Below are 10,571 nucleotides of genomic sequence, written 5' to 3' on the forward strand. Positions count from 1 at the left end.
ACCCTGCAAGAGTTGGATCTCCACTGAATACATAATACAGGTATGACATGATTCGAGGTATGACATGAATTCCCACATTTCAGTGTCACATTTTCTCTACAACTTCTCTATGGCTTGAGAAAAGGTGTTAAAAAAGCTACAGCACATTAGGAACAAGAGCACAACGTGGTATTCTGTTGGGGAAGCATGGTGAGTGGGAGTGTGCTGTCAGGGCCTGCCAGCTTTAATCCATCCGTGTCACGATCGTCTATGGGTGAATGAATGGACCAAGGCGCAGCGTGATATGAATACATCTTCTTTTATTAGACGACGAAGATGAACACGCAACGAAACACTTATACAAAACAGCCGTGAAGCTACAAACGAAAGTGCACACACAAGCTACTTACGTTCAACATAGACAATTACCCACAATAACCTAGTGCCTATGGCTGTCTTAAATATGGCTCCCAATCAGAGACAATTAATGACATCTGTCTCTGATTGAGAACCATTCAGGCAACCATAGACACAGCTAGACACCTACACTAAACACAAACCCATCTACTCTACTTAACCCCCTAAACCATACAACCACCCTAGACAATACAAAAACACATACTTTCCCCATGTCACACCCTGACCTAACTAAAATAATAAAGGAAACAAAGAATACTAAGGCCAGGGCGTGACAATCCGTTCTTAATTAAAGGGGTGCCTATGGCCTCAGCTTCACTACATTCACTATCAGGACAAATGTTATTTGCTACATCGGTTGTTTATTAGGGTACACTACTGTGGCTAGATGTTTCCGAAAAATCTGCACAAAGAAATAGATATACCACTGTTTCTCTTGTGGACAGAGAGCTCATTGTATAGTGTACTACACAAGGCAGTTTTGCTTCTGGTTTTCTTGACCTTCATGTATTTGCTTTGGAACTTTTCTATTGTTTCCTGAGTCGAGTTTCCCCTCAATATTATCCTTCCTCCCTAGCCTCTCATAGTGAAAACGACCATAAATAAGGTCAACCTTCCAATAAATGTTTTATCTGTCCACCATGCCTGTATTTATACCCATACCGATGTCTACAGTGCTCTATGTACAGAATATAGAGTACTGTTGCTCATTTATGCACTAGATTGTGACTGTCATGCTGAATGTGTGTATGCACATATCTGGAGAGAGCAGAAATAATGTATTTTGTTTGGGACTGGTGAACAGCACTGCACTTAAACAGTATGCACTCATCCAATGTCCACTTCTCCTGAGTCAACTATTATACAGAGCATTCGGAAAGTATTCAGACCCCTTCACTTTTTCAACATTTTGTTACGTTACAGCCTTATTCTAAAAGTGATTAAAATGTTTTTTTCCCTCGTCAATCTACACACAATACCCCATAATGACAAAGCAAAAACAGGTTTTTCAAAATTTTGGCAAAAAAAACTGAAATATTACATTTACATAAGTATTCAGACAGCTCTAGGAAGAGTCTTGGTGGTTCCAAACTTCTTCCATTTAAAAATGATGGAGGCCACTGTGTTCTTGGGGACGTTCAATCCTGCAGAACTTGTTTGGTACCCTTCTCCAGATCTGTGCCTCGACACAGTCCTGTCTCGGAGCTCTATGGACAATTACTTAGACCTCATGGCTTGGTTTTTGCTCTGACATGCACTGTCAACTGTGGGACCTTATATAGACAGGTGTGTGCCTTTCCAAATCATACCCAATCAATTCAATTTACCACAGATGGACTCCAATCAAGTTGTAGAAACATCTCAAGGATGATCAATGGAAACAGGATGCACCTGAGCTCAATTTCGAGTCTCATAGCAAAGGGTCTGAATACTTATCTAAATAAGGTATTTCTGTTTTTATTTTTAATAAATTTGCCAAAAATTCTACAAACCTGTTTTCACTTTGTCATTATGGGGTATTGTGTGTATTGATGAATATTTGTTATTTATTTAATCAATTTTAAAATAAGGCTGTAACGTAACAAAATGTGGAAAAAGGGAAGGGGTCTGAATACTTTCCCGAAGGCACTGTATACTCCTGAGAAAAGAGAAGCATGATGCCTGAACCAGTCGTCCACCGCAGGAGCCTCGGTCTGACTCTGATGCCAAGGCGCCAGAACCGGCTGGTACCTCAGTACGCACTGAAAGGGGGAGAGGTTAGTGGAGGAGTGGCGGAGTGAGTTCTGAGCCATCTCGGCCCAGGGCACGAACGCTGCCCACTCCCCCAGCCGATACGACCGCAGAAACCTGCCCACATCCTGGTTCACTCGCTCCACCTGCCCATTACTCACAGTGATCTGGTTAAGACCTCAATAGTCAATACACGGGCGCAGACCTCCCTCCTTGTTCTTCACAAAAAAGAAACTCGAGGAGGCYGGTGAAGTGGAGGACCGAACGTACCCCTGACGCAAGGATTCGGACACATATGTTTCCATAGCCGCCGTCTCCGCCTGTGAGAGGGGATACACGTGACTCCTGGGAAGTGCAGTGTCTACCAGGAGATTTATCGCACAATCGCCCCGTCGATGGGGTGGTAATTGAGTCGCCTTCTTTTTGGAGAAGGCGAGGGCCAAATTGGCATATTCAGGGGGAATGCGCACGGTGGAGACCTGCTCTGGACTATCATCCTAAACAAAACTCTGCTGTAACAATGAATATAAGAGGCTCCTGAGTCCTAACCATCTCCTCTTCTTCAGTTTCCACTTTCTGAAGCCTGCTGGATAAACAGGCCCATCTTCCTGAGGAGAGTGTCACCTCTACTGTCTGTCTCCTTAATTTACTCCAGTGAGAGACTCTCTCAGAGACAACAGACAGCACTGCACTTCACTGAAACAGACGCCCATTCATGTCTTGTCTTTGTTGTTTTCTCCATTGTGCTCATAGCAGAGATAGATAAGCCAGAGCCTCAGCACCAACCCATTAGGCAACATCAATTAGATTACTTGGCTATGTTTTGATAACATTGACAAAGAAACATGATTACACTCTCTAAATGTCTGCTAAATTAACCTAATTTCCAAAATAGTGCTCTATTTTTGCACCCCTTACTCGTGGCTCTGATTCAGCTACAAAAATCTACAAAACAATGCAGAATTCCAAAGAGTATAGGAGTTTTTCACCTTCCAAACATCCAGATGTGTAAGGGGTGCGTAACCGGTGGCAGGGAAGTCAGACGCAGGAGAGCAGAACTAGGTAATAGCCGGAGCAGTTTAATAGCAAAACCAACGGCATAAAAATAACAAGATATTGGGTACAAAAACCCGTTGCGCACCAATCAACARGTGCACAAGCACTTACAATAAACAATCCCACACAAAGACATGGGGGGAACAGAGGGTTAAATACACAAGTGATTGAGGGAATTGAAACCAGGTGTGAGGAAAAACAAGACAAAACACATGGAAAAGGAAAAGTGGATCGATGATGGCTAGAAGACCGGCGACGCAGACCGCCGAGCGCCGCCCGAACAAGGAGAGGACCCGACTTTGGTGGTAGTCGTGACAAGATGTGACAGACCAGGCAGGCTGTGGGAGGGCAGCCAAGTCCAACAGCGATGACTACCAGTCAGGAAGAGGAAGGGCATACCACACAAATAGACGGGGGTTCCTAATGATAACAGCGAGGGTGGTCCTATAACTCAACATCACTATTACAGGAATTGGCCTCTGCTTCTTCTCTTCTCCTCAGACCCCATAACCCTAATAACGTTCCCTAATAACATCAAACACTCAGGTTGTCTGCTGTCTGAATGGAAACAAAACATAACTTATGTTGGGTTAATAAATCACATGAGTCTGTTTGGACCAGACTATGATCAAGCAGATTAAACAATAATAATTGGGGCTAGCAGGGAATGATTCCCTAGGGGCATGCCACTGGGCACAGACGTCAATTCAACGTCCATTCCACGTTATTTCAATGTAATTTCATTTAAATGTTGTGGAAACAACATTGATTCAACCAGAGTGTGCCCAGTGGGATGCCTGTTTATTCAATACAGTTGTTGAGTAAAGCGACAATGTGGGAAGTGAGATCACGATGACAGCTGTTGTAATAGAAAACAGCTGGACTGGACTTCAAACGCAAATGTTAATGAATAGCATAACACTACACTATTGCTACACTCTTAGAAAGAAAGGTGCTATCTAGAACCTAAAAGGGTTAATTGGCTGTCCCCATACGGGAACCCTTTGAAGAATRCTTTTTGGTCCTAGGTAGAAAGAACCCTTTTGGTTCCAGCCAGAACCTATTTGAGTTCCATGAAGAACCCTTTACACAGAGTGTTCTACATGGAACCCAAAAGAGTTCTACCTGGAATCAAAAAGGGTTCTACCTGGAAACAGAACGGGTTCTCCTATGGGGACAGCCAAAGAACCCTTTTGGAACCCTTTTTTCTAAGAGTGTAGCTAGACCTTGCCAGAGCTTGAAATAAAGATCAGAGAGACTCTGGATCAAGTTTCAAACCACTCTCCTAAATATGTCTTATAATTACACATAATCTAAGACTGCACAGGGCTGTAGGCTGTCTGATCCTGTCAGTTCCCCTGTTATTGAGGTTTCCTGACATGTGTTGGCCTGAAATTACTCCATGATGTGAAATGGGGATAACTATGTTAGATCGCAGCCTAAACCCCACTGTATTTCTGAGGCAGTCCTATTATACCATGAAAACCTCAATTACAACCGTATGAACGCATCTACAACATTAGCACATGGGAGAGTCAGGGTCAAAGGAATGTTGAGCAATGCTGGGGGAGATTTTGAAAACTATTTCTTCATAAAAACAGATACAATCTAAAACCAAGTGAGGACTGTTCATTTCTGCAAGGTGGTAGCCTGTGTCAAACTCCCCATAGTTACTTTTGTTGTCCTTCGCCTTCTTATGTGAAACCCTGACAYATTTCCATGAAATGCAGAAAGACTTCATACGACCGCAAAACAAACGCACAAGGAACTTACAGCGAAGAAGAAAAACGAAGGGCCTCTATAAGTCCTCTGTTTAACAATCATTACACTATTTATAACCACACAAACACATAATACCTGATTATCACTAAATATGCTTCCTACTGGTCAGATTCCAATAGATCTGCACCTCCATCATTATTTTCATTTAAGAGTACTACACTGAATTTGACAGTCATTTGAGAGAGTAATTTGTGTCACAATATAATGCTAGAGGTCATTAACCCCACAACTTTTCACAGAATGTCTTCAACTTTATTTCCTGTCAAGTCACAGCTTACTATTCCCACAATGCAGTTTGATGCTCAACTGTCTTTTCTTCCCATCAAAATCTTGCTCTGGTGTTGACCTGACTACTTGTTCGTATGAGGGTTATAACACATTCCTAAATCCTGTATAGAGGGAAGAGTCAAACAGTGCTGTATACTAAATAGTAGCCTATACTGAGGTTGTAAAATGTATTGTGGTAGGAAGAGTGGGAAAAGTATTGGATAATGAAAGAGAGGGTTTTAAATAATAAATGACTCATCATAAGACAGGCAGAGGAAGGAAAAGGTTGTGTGCGGAGGAAAGAAGAAAAACAGCTTTCATATGGCTGGAGAGGGGAGACAGCTAACAAGTCAACCATAAACCTCGCCTTATCCCTCCTCCATGCTGTTCACAGGGCCCTGCAAACCCCACATAAAACCAAAACACAAACAGTGAAAATGAGAAACCTACTCTTAAGGGTTTTTCTTTATTTTTACTATTTTCTACATTGTAGAATAATAGTGAAGACATCAAAATTATGAAATAACACATGGAATCATGTAGTAACCAAAAAAGTGTTCAACAAATAAAATATATTTTATAATTAGATTCTTCAAAGTAGCCACCCTTTGCCTTGATGACAGCTTTGCACACTCTTGGCATTCTATCAACCAGCTTCACATGCTTTTCAAACAGTCTTGAAGGAATTCCCACATATGCTGAGCACTTGTTGGCTGCTTTTCCTTCACTCTGCGATCCAACTCATCCCAAACCATCTCAATTGGTTTGAGGTTGGGTGATTGTGGAGGCCAGGTCATCTGATGCAGCACTCTATCCCTCTCCTTGGTCAAATAGCCCTTACATACCCTGGAGGTGTGTTGGGTCATTGTCCTGTTGATAAACAAATTATAGTCCCACTAAGCGCAAACCAGATGGGATGGCATATCGCTGCAGAATGCTGTGGTAGCCATGCTGGTTAAGTGTGCCTTGAATTCTAAATTAATCACTGACAGTGTCACCAGCAAAGCACCCCCACACCATCATACCTTCTGCTCCATGCTTCACTGTGGGAACTACACATGCAGAGATCATCCGTTCACCTACTCTGCGTTTCACAGACACACGGCATTTGGAACCAAAAACACAAATTTAGACTCATCAGACCAAAGGAGAGATTTCGACCCGTCAAATCTCCATTGCTCATGTTTCTTGGCCCAAGCAAGTCTCTTCTTCTTAATGGTGTCCTTCAGTAGTGGTTTCTTTGCAGAAATTCGACCATGAAGACCTGATTCACGCAGTCTCCTTTGAACAGTTGATGTTGAGATGTGTCTGTTACTTGAACTTATTTGGGCTGCAATTTCTGAGGCTGGTAACTCTAATGAACGTATCCTCTGCAGCAGAGATAACTCTGGGTCTTCCTTTCCTGTTGTCAAGTTTTGACCTCTTTCTTGTGCAATTCCCCACTTGAAAAGGACAGTCCCTCCACATGAAGATTTTAACTGGATTTCACTCAATAAACAGCCATGGAATCAGTTGTTTGTCTTTTATTTACCATTCTTTGGTTGGCAGTAAACAGGTGAAAAACCTCAAAAAAGAGATGACAAATACAAGTTATTATTTGAGTTGACAGCCTAATTAAATACACTAAATTCCCACATTCACCTCAGATAAACACATTTCTGCCATTATAAAATACAAGGTTTCCACTTTTAAGCAAATGTTTCCCAAAATAGAAACCCACCATTTTTAATCAAATGAGCAGAATCTGTATATTTATCTAAATTTGCATTTTAGCCAAATACATTCAAAATATTTTTAGTAGTAAAAAATTACATTTCTTTTCTAATCAGTAGTTTTAAACAGACAAATTTCATTTTTTAGCCAAAGATTTTTTAGACTATACATTTGTTACTGAATTAAGAACTTGGTTTACTAAGATTTCTACAAAGTTTAAATTACTTTTAACCATTTCAAACAAGTTCTTTGTCAACAATGAATTTGGCTCTTCTTACTTTTCCTTTATACCCCACAAACAACATTTGAAGTTATAAATACCACTGCAAAAGTCCTATCAAAGTTAAGAGTTAAGAGTCTGTGTTTTCCAGAGTATCATTAGCAGTGCACTGCTTAAGTCAGTATAGTCAAGCATGGCCAATATGGCGCTTACCGGCTGTCTTTCACAGTTTTGTGGAGGGCTTGGACTTGCACAGTCACCTTGATCACAAAGATGAAGTTTCCTTGGTCTTGTGGTGTTATAAATGCTCCTTTCACTGCGGTCTAAAGACAACAGCAGAGCCAGGTGCTGGCACGCCCAGATTGCCTGGAAGATTTGTTCCACCTGGTTCACCACTGATTGAAGGAGGAGGAGTTTCACCACTGAGGAGCTCCCAGGCAGTTTGTCAGCACACCTGTGGTGGTCCTCATGAGAGCCAGTTTCATCATAGCGCTTGGTGATTTTTGTGACTGCACTTGAAGAAACTTTCAAAGTCCTTGAAATTTTCCAGATTGACTGAAGTAATGATGGACTGTCATTTGTCTTTGCTTATTTGAGCTGTTCTTGCTATAATATGGACATGGTTTTTACCAAATAGGGCTTTCTTCTGTATACCACCCCTACCTTGTTACATCATAACTGATTGGCTCAAACGCATTAAAAAGGAAAGAAATTCCACAAATTAACTTTTAACAAGGCACACCTGTTAATTGAAATGGATTTCAGGTGACTACCTCATGAAGCTGGTTGAGAGAATGCCAAGAGTGTGCAAACTTTGAAGAATCTTATATTCTGATTTGTTTAACACTACTTTGGTTACAACATGATTCCATATGTGTTATTTCATAGTTTTGATGTCTTCACTATTATTCTACAATGTAGAAAATAGCAAAAATAAAGAAAAACCCTGCAATGAGTAGGTGTGTCCAAACTTTAAACTGGTACTGTATATTTAAAGTCCAAATTACAAGCGTGGAGTCAGACTCTATCATTTTGGCAGAAGTTCGTCTACTCCAGCAGAGATTCTTGCTCTTTTTAGGCAGCATAAATTAACTAATGTATTATTAGAACATATCTTCAAGAAAAAACATTTCCCTTACATGAACAACAATTGTTTGGATCCGTTAACCGACCAACACCTTTATATTGCAGGGAATACCTGTCACGTTCTGACCATAGTTCTTTTGTGTTTTCTTTGTTTTAGTGTTGGTCAGGACGTGAGCTGAGTGGGCATTCTATGTTGTGTGTCTAGTTTTCACGTTTCTATGTTTGGCCTGATATGGTTCTCAATCAGAGGCAGGTGTTAGTCATTGTCTCTGATTGGGAACCATATTTAGGTAGCCTGTTTTGTGTTGGGGTTTGTGGGTGGTTGTCTTCTGTCTTTGTGTCTATGCACCAGATAGGACTGTTTCGGTTTTTCACATTTATTGTTTTGTAGTTTGTAGTGTTCACGTTTTTGTCATTATTAAAACATGATAAACACTAACCACGCTGCGCTTTGGTCCGATCCCTGCTACACCTCCTCTTCAGACGAAGAGGAGGAAATCTGCCGTTACAATACCAGGTTTTTCCTGACAATAGCTGAAACAATACACACAGTATCTTCTATAAATTCAGATTCAGACCCACCATGATGTATTTTTTAATTAACTAATCTATATTCGGATGGTGGTCATATTTCTGTTAGCACAAAACTGGTGAGTCGTTCTCTAGTGTGCCATACCAGGCTGAGGAATGTAGCAACTGGACACGCAAAGGCTGAGCAGGGACACTACAGCTTAACCCTAACAATAGTAAACTACATGTTTACTACTGATTAACTGAAAATGTTAAGAGAATTGAAAGAAACCCACATCCTATTTGAGAATCATATTGTATGATCATTTGAGATAGGCTACAGTATTTGCATACAAGTGTGCATTTATTGTATGGAATGTTTATCAGTAATATCATTGTTTGGCACAGGGATGAGACCTGGGCGTGGGAGTGTGAGAAAGGCAACAGCAACACAGGCTAATCAAATGCAATCTGTAGACTAGCCCAAAACAGAAGCATAGACCAAGCATAGACTATTACGCATGAAAATGATGGCTCGAATTGTGAGAGTCAATTTATATTCGTCTATTCTCTGAAAAGGAGACAGAGAAAAGTTGATTGAGTTAGGCTACGTCAATGGGGTAATGTTTTCTAATTTATCAGATTAATTGAGCTACACAATACATTTGTAAGAACTGTGTTGGACGTGCAGTCAAGTTAAAATATTATTTCCAAAAGAAAAAAGAATGCTGGAATTGGTGCCTATATATCCAACTCAGATGACTGGCAAACAATTACATTTTCATTACACTGGAAGGCATCACATTGGCACCATATCAACGTTGCTATTGTTCAAAATGTGTGACTGTCCTGGTAAAAAAGTTACATAATTCAGCATAACACCCGGTGACTATACACCATGTCAGTTTGTTTCTGTCTCAGCATGGCTGGTACCTTGAAGGTCTTACCTAAATGGGCATCTCACTACAGGATTCCTTAGGGCCTTTCAACAGTGCTGCACTCTACTGGTAAAGTCAGGGCCCAACATCTTAGAATAATATGAAAATGATCCTCCTTTTATGATCCAGAGAGAAGGGCAAAGTCATGAAAGTGGTTGCTCAAGTAATCAGACTGTAGTGACTCAATGTTTAATTGTTATCTACAGGTAAAACATTCCAAGTCATAGTCAAGTTAATGTATGCTATGATACATTACAATCGTTTTTATCAGCTTGACAGGTCCATATGCAGTGATGTAAAGTACTTTAAAGTACTACTGAAGTAGTATCTGTACTTTACGTTACTATTTATATTTTTTACTACTTTTACTTTTACTTTACATTCCTAAAGAAAATAATCTACTTTTTACTCCATACATAGGGCAGAGCACAAGTGGTCCAGCGTCGTCCGGGTTTGGCCAGTGTAGGCCGTCATTGTAAATACGAATTTGTTCTTAACTGACTTGCCTAGTTTAAATAAAGGGTATATAAAAATTAAAAATAAATACATTTTCCCTGACACCCCAAAATACACCTTATATTTTGAATACTTAGCAGGACAAGAACATTTTCCAATTCACGCACTAATCAAGAGAACATCCCTGGTCATCGCTAATTGCCTCTGATCTGGAGGACTCACTAAACACCAATGCTTCGTTTATAAATTATTTCTGAGTGTTGGAGTGTGCCCCTGGCTATCCACAAATTTAAAAAACAAGAAAATGATGGCGTCTGGTTTGATTAATATAAGGAATTTGAAATGATTTATACTTTTACTTTTGATACTTAAGTATATTTTAGCAATTACATTAACTGTTTATACTGACAGTTGCA

At 40.3% G+C, this 10,571-nt stretch overlaps 1 long non-coding RNA gene across 1 annotated transcript in view; it reads left to right on the forward strand.

The window, feature by feature from the left end:
• Window positions 1–10,571, forward strand: part of LOC139029381 (uncharacterized) — a 235,317-nt gene that overhangs the window by 216,639 nt on the left and 8,107 nt on the right. The window lies entirely within an intron of this gene.

This window comes from Salvelinus sp. IW2-2015, linkage group LG20 (assembly GCF_002910315.2).
Source record: "Salvelinus sp. IW2-2015 linkage group LG20, ASM291031v2, whole genome shotgun sequence".
Classification (NCBI taxonomy): domain Eukaryota; kingdom Metazoa; phylum Chordata; class Actinopteri; order Salmoniformes; family Salmonidae; genus Salvelinus; species Salvelinus sp. IW2-2015.